The sequence below is a fragment of the Sapajus apella genome, unplaced genomic scaffold (genome assembly GCF_009761245.1).
Source record: "Sapajus apella isolate SASKATOON/1434 unplaced genomic scaffold, GSC_monkey_1.0 scaffold18, whole genome shotgun sequence".
Lineage (NCBI taxonomy): Eukaryota > Metazoa > Chordata > Mammalia > Primates > Cebidae > Sapajus > Sapajus apella.
In genome coordinates, this window is record NW_022436958.1 from 10,868,524 (window position 1) to 10,881,072 (window position 12,549).

Genomic DNA, 12,549 nt, shown 5'->3' on the forward strand with positions numbered 1-12,549 from the left:
AATAACGTTTATGGTTTCTTCTAAAATTGTAGAGTTTTTCACAAAATTCTAAGTGTTTAAGCCATCTGGAATTAATTTTCAAATAGTTTATCATGTCCTATTCTTTTTCTACTTGAGTAGTCAATTTCTGAATATTGAATTTAGTTTTCAAATACTAAATGTTATACATATATATAATTTATTTAAAATTGTGAAAATTCAATATTTACCAGTGATCAGTTTGTTGTCACTCAGCCTATAAATTATACTTGAAAATGTCCTCTGTTATAATGCGCTGGGATCTTCAACATTTCTTTTCTTTTTCTTAAAATATATTTATTTACTTATTTATTTTTTCCATAAGTTATTGGGGTAGAGGTGGTATTTGGTTACATGAATAAGTTCTTTAGTGGTGATATGTGAGATTTTGGTGCACCCATCCCTTGAGCAGTATACACTGCACCATATTTGTAGTCTTTTATCCCTCACCCCCCTCCCACGCATCCTCCCATATCCCAAAAGTCCTTTGTATCATTCTTATACCTTTGCATCCTCATAGCTTAGCTCCCTCCTATCAGTGAAAACATACGATATTTTGTTTTCCATTCTTGAGTTACTTCACTTAGAATCATAGTCTCCAATCTCATCCAGGTCACTACAAATGCTGTTAATTCATTCATTTTTATGGCTGTGTAGTATTCCATGGTATATATGTACCACAGTTTCTTTACCTACTCATTGTTTAATGGGCATTTGGGTTGGTGCCACAATTTTTCTCTGGTGAATTGTGCCACTATAAACGTGTATGCAAGTATCTTTTTTGAAAAATGGCTTTTTTTTCCTCTCAGTAGACACCCAGTAGTGGGATTGCTGGATCAAATTGTAGTTCTACTTTTAGTTCTGTAAGGATTCTCCACACTGTTTTCCATAGTGCCTGTACTAGTTTAGATCCCCACCAGCAATGTAGTAGTGTTCCCTTTTCCTCACATCCACACCAATATCTACTGTTTCATGATTTTTTTTATTATAGCCACTCTTGTAGGAGTAAGGTGGTATCACACTGTGGTTTTGATATGCATTTTCCTGATAATTACTGATGTTTAGCATTTCTTCATATGTTAGCCATTTGTATATCTTCTTTTGAGAATTGCCTATTCATGTCCTTAGCCCACTTTTTGATGGGATTTCTTTTTCTTACTGATTTGAGTTCATTGTAGATTCTGGATATTTGTCCTTTGTCAGATGTATAGATTGTGAAGATTTTCTCCCACTTTGTGGGTTGTCTGTTTATTCTGCTGACTATTCATCTTTGCCATGCAAAATCTCTTTAGTTTAATTAGGTCCCAGACATTTATTGTATTCACTTTTGGGTTCTTGATCATGAAATCTTTTCCAAATCCAATATGTAGAAGGGGTTTTCCAATGTTATCTTCTAGAATTTTTACAGTTTCAGGTCTTAGGTTTAATTTCCTAATCCATATTGAGTTGATTATTGTATAAGGTGACAGATGAGGATCCAGTTTCATTCTCTTATATGTGGCTAGCCAATTATCCCAGCACCATTATTGAAAAGGGTGTCCTTGCCCCCCTTAGTTTTTGTTTGCTTTGTTAAAAATCAGTTGTCTGTAAGTATTTGGGTTTATTTCTGGGTTCTCTATTCTGTTCCATTGGTCTATATGCCAATTTCTATACCAGTTCCATGCTATTTTGGTGACTATGGCCTTATAGGATAGTTTGAAATCAGGTAGTCTGATGCCACCAAATTTGTTATTTTTGCTTAGCTTTGCTTTGGTTATGTGGGCTCTTTTTTGGTTCCATGTGAAGTTTAGAATTGTTTTTTCTAATTCTGTCAAGAATGATGGTGGTATTTTGATGGGGATTACACTGAATTTCTTTCTTTCTAATAGGCTCTATATGTTCAGCTTTGTCAGGAGAGGGCGTCTGAGGAACATTCCAGTACTGCTGCATGGTTGTTCAGTGATGTTGGTCACCCAGAGTGCTCAGGCTCTGGACACCTGCTCAGCCCTGGGCTGGGGCCAGTGATAGTCTCCCCAGAATGATTTAGAGGGCAGTAATGCATACTCCAGGCCTGTTTTGGCCCATGTGACCCAGAGGCTTCTTTGACATGGGGAGGCTACGGCCACACCTTTCAGCTCCAGCCTTTTGGGAAGAGAACTGACATTCCAAGTTTACCCTTCCTTGGATATACTTTCTCAGCTCCAGGGTACTGTGTGGGGATTATTTTACATTTTTATAGTCACTCTACTATCAATACGTATATCGAACTTCTCATGTTTCAATTTTTGTGTATTTTCTGGTTCCTAATTGAATCCAGCTAATGCAAATAGCACTTGGTTTCCAATGGATCCATCATGCTATTGCTGTCATATATTAACTGTTACTGTGAAGTAGTTGTTTGCTAACTTGCTTTTTTGTATTTTTTATTTTCCATATGCCAATTCTAAATTATTCTATTGCTTCTCAGTGCCATCTTTAAACCATTCAGTTACTAAAAAATTCAATTAAATTTGCTGTTTATATATGTAAACTACTTAAACGTAAACATATTTAATTATATCTAAAATTTGACATATATTTAAATTAAAATATACACACATATTTATATTAGCTATATAAAAATGTTTAATATGATATACATTGTGTTTTCCTTTTATCATTATTCTTTAAACTCATCTTGGTTTCCACTTGCCCATTATGCTCACATTAATTTTAGAATCAGCTTTTCAGATTCTTCAAAAAAGTTTCTGTGGCCAATCGATAGGTAGCTAACAAAATTTAAATTCATTTAAGGGAGAATGACCAGTTTTATAATACTGACTCCTCCCATTCATAGACATAGTATTCTTCTCCAGAAACGTATTTTGTTTATTCAGATCTTGTTTGCCTTTTAATTTAAAAATTATTTTCTCCAAAACACTTATTTTGTCTAATCTACTCTTAGGTAATTATACATTTTTTTTTGATATTCTAGTATTCTAATGAACATATCTTTTTACAATATATTTTCTTTCCTTTTTTTTTTTTTCTTGAGACGGAGTTTTGCTCTTGTTACCCAGGCTGGAGTGCAATGGCCAACGCGATCTCGGCTCACCGCAACCTCCGCCTCCTGGGTTCAGGCAATTCTCCTGCCTCAGCCTCCTGAGTAGCTGGGATTACAGGCACGCGCCACCATGCCCAGCTAATTTTTTGTAGTTTTAGTAGAGACGGGGTTTCACCATGTTGACCAGGATGGCCTTGATCTCTTGACCTCGTGATCCACCCGCCTCTGCCTCCCAAAGTGCTGGGATTACAGGCGTGAGCCACCGCGCCCCGCTACAATATATTTTCTGATGAATAAGAAAAGTATTCATGTGTTTATATGTATCTGATACCTAGACAACTCACTGAATTCTCTCATTAGATCTAAATTTTGTCAGGAGATTCTCTTGAATTTTCTAGGTATACCTTCATATTATCTGCTAATAGTGGAAATTTTCCCTTACCGTTTTTATTTTTTAAATTTATCAATCTTTTTTAATGTGAATACTTAATATAGTCAATACAATGTTTCATCGAGGTGGCAATAAGCATGTTTCTCTGTTCCTGATTTAAAAGGAATAAATCTAAAATTTTAACACGGTATACTATTTACTGGAAGTTTTGGTCAAATATCTAGAGAAACTCACTAGTATTACTAGTTTGCTATCAATTTTGAATCAAAATAAAGAGTTGAGGCCGGGCGCGGTGGCTCACGCCTGTAATCCCAGCACTTTGGGAGGCCGATGCGGGTGGATCACGAGGTCAAGAGATCGAGACCATCCTGGTCAACATGGTGAAACCCCGTCTCTACTAAAAATACAAAAAATCAGCTGGGCATGGTGGCGCGTGCCTGTAATCCCAGCTACTCAGGAGGCTGAGGCAGGAGAATTGCCTGAACCCAGGAGGCGGAGGTTGCGGTGAGCCGAGATCGCGCCATTGCACTCCAGCCTGGGTAGCAAGAGCGAAACTCTGTCTCCAGAGAAACTCTGTCTCAAAAAAAAAAAAAAAGAGTTGAATAAATTAAGAGTTTATAAAATGCTTTTCTCTGTGGAGATAATTACATGATCATCTGATAGCTTAAAGTAGAAGATTAAATTAATAGATTTTCTAAAATTAAAACATCCTTTATTACTGACTATACTCAATCATAAAATATGTCTCATGATTTTATTCCTTTGATTGATTTAATTGGTGTTTTGCATATGTTCTTATAAGTTTAATTATCCAATAATTTTGCTTTCTGATTCTGTCATTGTCCAGTTTTAATGCGAAAACATTTGTAGTATTATAAAATGAGTTGTAATTTTATATTTTTCTCCATAATATAAAACAAGTTGTATAAGAAAAAATATTAATTGAGGGTACGTTTTTGTAAGCATTAATTCAGGAGCGTGGGAATAAAAATCAACTATGAGTTTCTTTAAATCACTGAGATTATAGAGTTAATTTGTTATCATAGCTTGGCCTAGTCTATTCTTCCTGATTTTACAACCAAATTCCAATTGATCTTCTATTGTTTTTAATTTGAGACTCTTTCCTTCCATCAATGGTTTAAATATAATAAAATTTGCTCTGGTTTTTGTTATTCTTGGCCTTACTTCTTCAATATTGGGCTTTCTTCATATAATATGTTTTTCTTCTCTGTGTTTTCTAAATCTCTCCCTTCTATTGAATTGTTAATGATTAATTTCTTCCACCTTTTTCACAGTTTTCTTGTTTGGAGCTTATCCAGTTTTCATTATATTAGTAGTTGGCCTTAAAATTTTAACATGCTCAACTATCTTAATAATATCTACATTAGACCAGTTTATCCCCACTTAGTCTAAAAAATTCACCAGGACTTAAATTTTTACAGCAATTAATCAATCACTCTCAAATTATTGTCTAGAATTTTTGTTGTAATTTTAATTCCCCTCTAAATTAGTAATTGTGATTAAAAAAAAATAAACAATTTACCTAAAAGTTTTATTTTATCTAAAAGATAGTCTATTTAAATACCTAACTTCATAAATTGTAAAATTCTAGAAATTTATAGGCAATTTATTTCCTTATCATTATTTTTGTAGCTATATTTTAGATATTTATTTTTTATCAAGAATATCTATTAATTGACCTTTCAATCAGAATCTGAGTGGTAAATTATCTCACTCCCTCTCTTAAATGCTTTCATTTGTATTAATATTTAGAATTTTAGGCTAATGTTATTTTTTTCTCAGCTTTTTGAAGATATTATTTTATTATCTTTTTACATTTTTGCCAAGAAGTAAACTGTTATCAAATTTTGATTCCTTTGTAAGTAACCAAGTCTTTTTGCTTTTTATCCTGCACGACCTGTACCTGTACCCCAGAACTTAAACTATATTTTTTAAAATAATTATCATTTGTAAAACTTTTCTTTTCTTTTAGATCCTGCATTTTCTTCATAATATATGTAGGTTTGGATCTATATTTATTTATTGGGCTCAATATTTATTTTGCTTATTTATAAGGTTTCAGCAGCCATACCTTTCAGTTATATCATCTTATTAATATTATTTAGGACAGAATCTCACTCTGTTGCCCAGGCTGGAGTGGAATGCAGTGGCATGATCTTGGCTCACTGTACTCTCTGCCTCCCAGGTTCAAGTGATTCTCCTGCCTCAGCCTCCCATATAGCTAAGAATACAGGCACCTGCCACCATGCCTGGCTAATTTTTGTATTTTTAGTAGAAACGAGGTTTCACCATATTGGCCAGGCTGGTCTCGAACCCCTGATCTTGTGATCTGCATGCCTCAGCCTCCCAAAGTGCTGAGATTACAGGCATGAGCCAACACGCCCGGATAGGTACATCTTGTCTTGTCTTATTGCACTTTGCTTTATTACACTCCATAGATTTTGTGTGTGTGTGTGTGTGTGTTATACATTAGAGGTCTAAGGCAACATTGTATCAAGCAAGTCTATTTGTGCCATTTTTTCCAACAGCAGGTACTCACTTTGTGACTCTGGGTCACGTTTTGTCAATTCATGGAATATTTCAAACTTTGTCATTACTATTATATTTCTTATGGTGATCTGGGATCAGTGACCTTTGATGTTACTTTTGTAATTCTGGGGAGGGGGGTACCATGAACCATGCCCATATAATGTGGTGAATGTAATCGATAAAGGTTGTGTGTGTTCTGACTGCTCCACCAATTGGTTATTTTCCTCCATCTCTTTCCCTCTCCTCAGGCCTCCCTATTTCCTAAGACACAACGATATAGAAGTAAGGCCAAGTAATAATCCTACAATGACCTCTAAGTGTTCAAATGAAGGAAGAATCACATTTCTTTTATACCAAAAGCTAGAAATAATTTGGCTCAGTGAGGAAGGTATGTCAAAAGCTGAGACAGGCAGAGAGCTAGGCCTCTTATGCCAAACAGCCAGCCAAGATGTGAATGCAAAGGAAAAGTTAATGAAGGAAATTAAAAGTGCTCCTCCAGTGAACACTCAAGTGATAAGAAAGCAAAACATCCTTATTGTTGATAAGAAGAAAGATTTAGTGGTCTAGATAGAACATCAAAGCAGCCACAACATTCTCTTAAGTCAAAGCCTGATCCAGAGAAAGGTCCTAACTGTTATCAATTTTATGAAGGCTGAGAGAAGTGAGGAAGTTGCAGAAGAAAAGGCTGCGGCTAGAAAAGGTTGGTTCAGGAGGCATAAGGAAATAAACTGTCTTTATAACATAAAAATACAAGGTAAAATAGCAAGCGCTGAAGTAAAAGCAGCAGCAAGTTATCCAGAAGATCTAGCTAAGATCGTTGGTGAAGGAGGCTTTGATATATAGCAGATTTTCAATGTAGATAGAACATCTTTCTATTGAAAGAAATTATTTATGGGACTTTCATAGCTAGAAAAGAGACGTCAATACCTGGCTTCAAAGCTTCAATGGATAGGCTAACACTCTTGTTAGAAGCTAACGTAGCTGGTGACTTTAAGTTAAAGTCAGTTCTCACTTGCCATTCCTAAAATCCTAGGCCCTTAAGAGTGATACCTGGGAGGCCGAGGCGGGTGGATCACGAGGTCAAGAGATCGAGACCATCCTGGTCAGCACGGTGAAACCCTGTCTCTACTAAAAATGCAAAAAATTAGCTGGGCATGGTGGCGTGTGCCTGTAATCCCAGCTACTTAGGAGGCTGAGGCAGGAGAATTGCCTGAACCCAGGAGGCGGAGGTTGCGGTGAGCCGAGATCGCGCCATTGCACTCCAGCCTGGGTAACAAGAGAGAAACCCCATCCCCAAAAAAAAAAAAAAAAAAAAAAAAAAGAGTGATACCAAATATACTCTGCTTGTGTTCCATAAATAGAACAACAAAGTGTGGATGATAACACATCTGCTTACAGCACATGGTTTACAGGAATATTTCAAGCCCACTATTGAGACCTACTGCTTAGAAATTGAGCTTTCTTTCTAGATATTACTGCTCATTGACAATGCACCTAGTCACCCAAGAGTTCTGATGAAGATATAAAAGGCAATTAATATTTTCATACCTGTTAACACAATACCCATTATACAGCCCATAGATCAAGGAGTAATTTCAACTTCCAAGTCTTATTATTTAGGAAATACATTTCATAAGGTTATAGCTGCCTTAGGTAGTGATTCCTCTGATGGATCTGGGCAAAGTTAATTGAAAACCTTCTGGAAAAGAGTTACCATTCTTGATGCCAATAATAACATTTATGATTTATTGGAGGAGAATCAAAATATCAACATTAATAGGAGTTTGGAAGAAGTTGCTTCCAAAGCTCATGGGTAACTTTGAAGGGTTCAAGACTTCAGTAGAGGTAGTAACTACAGTTGTGGAAAGTGCAAGAGACATAGAATTAGAAGTTGAAACTAAAGATGTGACCAAATTGCTGCAATCTCATAACAAAACTTAAATGTATGAAGAATTATTTCTTACGGATGAGCAAATAAAGTCGTTTCTTGAGATGAAATCTACTTTTGGTAAAGAGGCTGTGAACATTGTGGAAATCACAACAGAGAATTTAGAATATTACATAAACTTATTTGATAAAGCAGCAGCAGGGTTTGAGAGAATTGGCTTTAATTTTGGAAATTTTACTGTGAGTAAAATGCTATCAAATAGTATTACATGCTACCAAGAACTCTCTCATGAAAGTAAGAATCAATTGATGCTACAAACTTCATTGTTACCTTCTTTTAAGAAATTACCACATCATTGAACCTTCAGCAACAACCACTGAGGCAAGACCCTCCACAAGCAAAATATTACAACTCACTGAAGGCTCAATTATTGCTGGCATATTTTACTAATAAAGCATGTTTTTATTAAGGTATGTACATTGTTTTTGTACGCCTAATGCTATTGCACAGTTAATACACCAAAGTATAGTGTAAATATAACTTTTATGTGAACTGAAAACTAACAAAAAAGTGTGACTCACTTTATTGCAATATTTTCTTTATAGTGGTAGTCTGGAACCAAGCTTGCAATATCAGAGAACATCGTTATATGTATGCTACTGGTTCTGTTTCTTTAGAGAACCCTGACTAATACAGTCATGAAAGAAAGAAAAGACTGAAGAACTCTTCTAGATTGAAGAAGACAAAAGAGAAATCAAATACAAGAATGACCCTATGTGGACAATAGGAAAAATTTGAATAGAGTCTGAGTATTAGATGGTAATGATGGAATAATACTGATTTCCTGATTTTTGCACTTACAGCTAAGTGGGGAAAAATTCCTTGCTTCAGAAAATACTTAAAGGGTATCATGTTTGCAACCATTCTTAAGTGGTTCACCACATATAGTGATGTGTATGTTCACATACCTGTGCATATATACTAGATTGACCAGTTGATATATAATTATACATACATGAGAGAGGGAGGAGAGAGAGGAAGAATATGGAAATAATAAAGCTAGTATGCTAAAATGTTAATAATTTGCATATATGGATGAAAGCTATACAGGAACTATTTGGCTATTTTTCATACTGGTTTTGTAACTTCTGAAATTTAAAATCCTTTCAAAATAAAAAGTAAAATGCATATATATGTAAAAGAGGAACGTTAGAAATAGATGCTACCCAGAAAAAAATGTGAAATTATCTCTTATTTCATGAGATTTACTGCCCACTCACATTAAGAGAAATGTATACATAATACCTCACCTCTCATAATACATAATACTTATTTGTACATAGTATAAAAGTGTAGACCAGTGTCAGTGATGGTCCGAACAGGTCAACTGAGCTGGAGACGTCCTCTTTGTACCTCTAGCCCCATTTCTCCACTCTACTCTGTACTTTAGGTGGCTGACCTGTGGGGATTACACTAAGGGTCTGGTTTAATCTCTGGCCATCTGTCAAGTTTGGACAATGGATGGCATCAGCAAGAAATCAGAGGGAGGAAAGAGAGTGTGGTCTAAATTATTTACTCATTAGGCTTCCTTTCTGAGGATTTGCTTCTGGCTGGTTGCCTCCATATCCCCTGTTCACAGCCCCTTTAAGATGATCCTCTGAACACAGCCCTCTCTGCCTTCAGGTTCCAGTGAGTGTTCCCTCCTCTTGCATCCTCAGGTCCCCTAGTGGTAACCCTGGTCTTTTAACCCCCACCTGTATATATATTCCATGGCAAGCCTTGAGATTTCTCTATTCTACCCATATGTTGTAAATAATTCCTTTGCTCATTCTTTTTCATATTACCCAATTTATGCATCTGTTTTCTGCCATGCTACTTGGGATATACTGATGTCCTCAAGAATTTCTAGCTGTAAAATAGTACAGCTTTAGTTGAGGGAAATTAGCAATATCTATCAAAATTATAAGGACATAGAACCATCAACCCTGCACTTTCACATAATTTTCATCTTAATACATATATCCCAGCATATTGCAAAATGACAAATACTCATTGTAGCTGTTTGTATTATAAAATATTGGAAACACTCTAAATATCTATCAATAGAAGATAGTCCTACAATGGTATATTGTGAATCTATTAAAAGAATGAGACAGTTCTCTATATATAGCATAGAATGATTTTCAAGGTGTAATGTTAAAAAAAGGGAAGTATAGAATAGTATGAGTCCATTTGAGTAAAATATATGTGCATGTATATGTAATTATATATATAATACACATATAAATAGAACCATACACTCACCATATGCACATATGTTTGTATATACTACATATGCATATGTTATCTCAGAAAGGATGGTAAAGTACTATTAACCATGATTATATCTAGTGAGTAAACTGAATGAGTGTAAGTGAAGTGGGAGTTATCCAGATAAAAACCATTAATTTTATTGTGGTCCCTTTTGAGTGTTGTACCATGTACATGTATTATCTATTAACAAAATAATTAAAATTGAATTTTGCCTACAGAGTGCCTATGTGGATTTCTTTCAGTGTATGCAGGAAAAGAAAATCATCAGGTGAAGTCATGACCAATATCAATTCAGGCCATTTTTTTGTTTTGTTTCTTTTTGTTTCATTTTGTTTTGTTTTGTTTTGTTTGAGACAGAGTCTCACTCCGTTGCCCAGGCTGGAGTGCAATGGTGCAATCCCGTCTTTTTGCAACCTCTGCCTCCCAGTTTCAAGTGATTCTCATGCCTCAGCCTCCCAAGCAGCTGGTATTACAGGTGTGTGCCAGTGCAACCAGCTAAATTTTGTATTTTTAGTAGAGACAAGGTTTCACTATCTTCGCCAGGCTGGTCTTGAACTCCTGACCTTGTGATCCACCCACCTCAGCCTCCCAAAGTGCTGGGATTATAGGCGTGAGCCACTGTGCCTGGCCAATTCAGGTCATTTTAATAAAAGAACTGCTGAGACCTCAAATTTACAAACGGTGCAGATACGTGGCTGAAGTTGGCTATTGGTTATGGGTATGGAGAAACAAATCTAGCCATATGGCTTACCCCTCTGAGCACAGCTTGGTAGTGTAATGGTCAGTCTCCAGCAGGTACACTATACAATTTCAGGTATAGCTTAATGTTTTATTGACTCTATATGGAAGTCAGGGATAAAGTGGGAAAGGAGGAACAAAAAAAAAAATCTAATAGATGGGACACTGAAATAGGAGATATTTAAAGTCTGGAAGATGTTGGTTATTAGCACAGTCCAGGAAAAATATCATCCATTCAAGATAAGATACCAGCCTCTACCAGGCAGTGAATGAGTTGGGGAAGTAAAACAGGTATGGGAATGAAACAGAAATAAAAAAGGGCCAGCTTTTTAAGTAGCAAGGCAGTATGGTAGAGTCCCAGAGTCAAGCACAGTGACATTCTGTTCTGGCATTAACCTAACAGGGTGCTGGGGCACTAACACTTGTTCAAGTGGGTAGGTCCTGCTATGTAGACACACAGATTCACAAGGCATGACTTCCAATGGCAGTCAGATCACATTGCAGGTTCCCTGCTATAATTATCTCACAAAGAAAGCACACTTTAAGTATTGGTTGGTTAAGCAATAAGTAACCAGAAAAACAGGAAAAATTGCAGTGGACCTGAGTCCAGAGGTAGGCTGCATCCATAATCCCTTGGAAAGGTGATTAGAGGAGACAAAAACTCATTAAATGAGTCTGCACATGATAACAGACTGGATGTGAGCTGTGCCTAGGCCACCGCAGCCTGAGGATGCCCTTACACCACTTTCTCTCTCCTGTTCAATATCAACAATTTACAGAAATATAAACCAAGTCAATATGCACTTTGCTCACTTTAGGAGGAGGCAGAAATGTTTTCATTCACATCCCTTTCCTTTCTCAGGTAAATGCTATTCCCTCGTCTTCAAATAGTTTCTTTGTCAAAAACATTTCTATGTCTATCTGGAATTCTAGAACCTATCAATAGAGTAAAAGCAAAAGCAAGAAAGTCTCCAGGGAATTATGCTCAAAGCAGAGGCACTAAAAATAGCCTAGTGTCTTGTCTTAGCCTTATCCCTTCTTTTAGAGATATATCCAGAAAACTACTGCCTAAAAGAATGTAACAGTTCAAAACCTACCAGTGCTTCAGTAAAAACTGCATTTTAATCTGTGAGTGCAACCTTCTTTTTTAAAAAAAAAATTTTATAGGCTTATTTTCCTCATGATAGTTTCATTGCATTTGTTGGGCTGTAAACCATGTAAAGCTCAGCAATAAAATGACTGCAATCTGTACAAGTAATAGCAAGCATGTCTCATAAACAAGATAAGTTGTGCCTTGCCAATATTGCTACACTTCATAAATATGAACTCAAGTCTGTTTTGTGTTTTCTAGATCAGTAGCATAGTTTTATTTTAATTAAACACAACATATAAAATATTCATTTATGAAACAAACATCATTGTTTTTAAAAGATGATATTAAATTAAATTATACTGCTTTTGCCATAAAGCCATGCACAAAAGAGCCATTCTGAATTTTAAGTGGATTGATACAGTTCAAGTGTCCATCAATAAAAACTATATTAGGAGCACAGTAATGCTACCATGAATAAATGAGCTATTTATATTTCCAGATAATGTAAGTGCTTATATGAACTCATTCCAATTTCT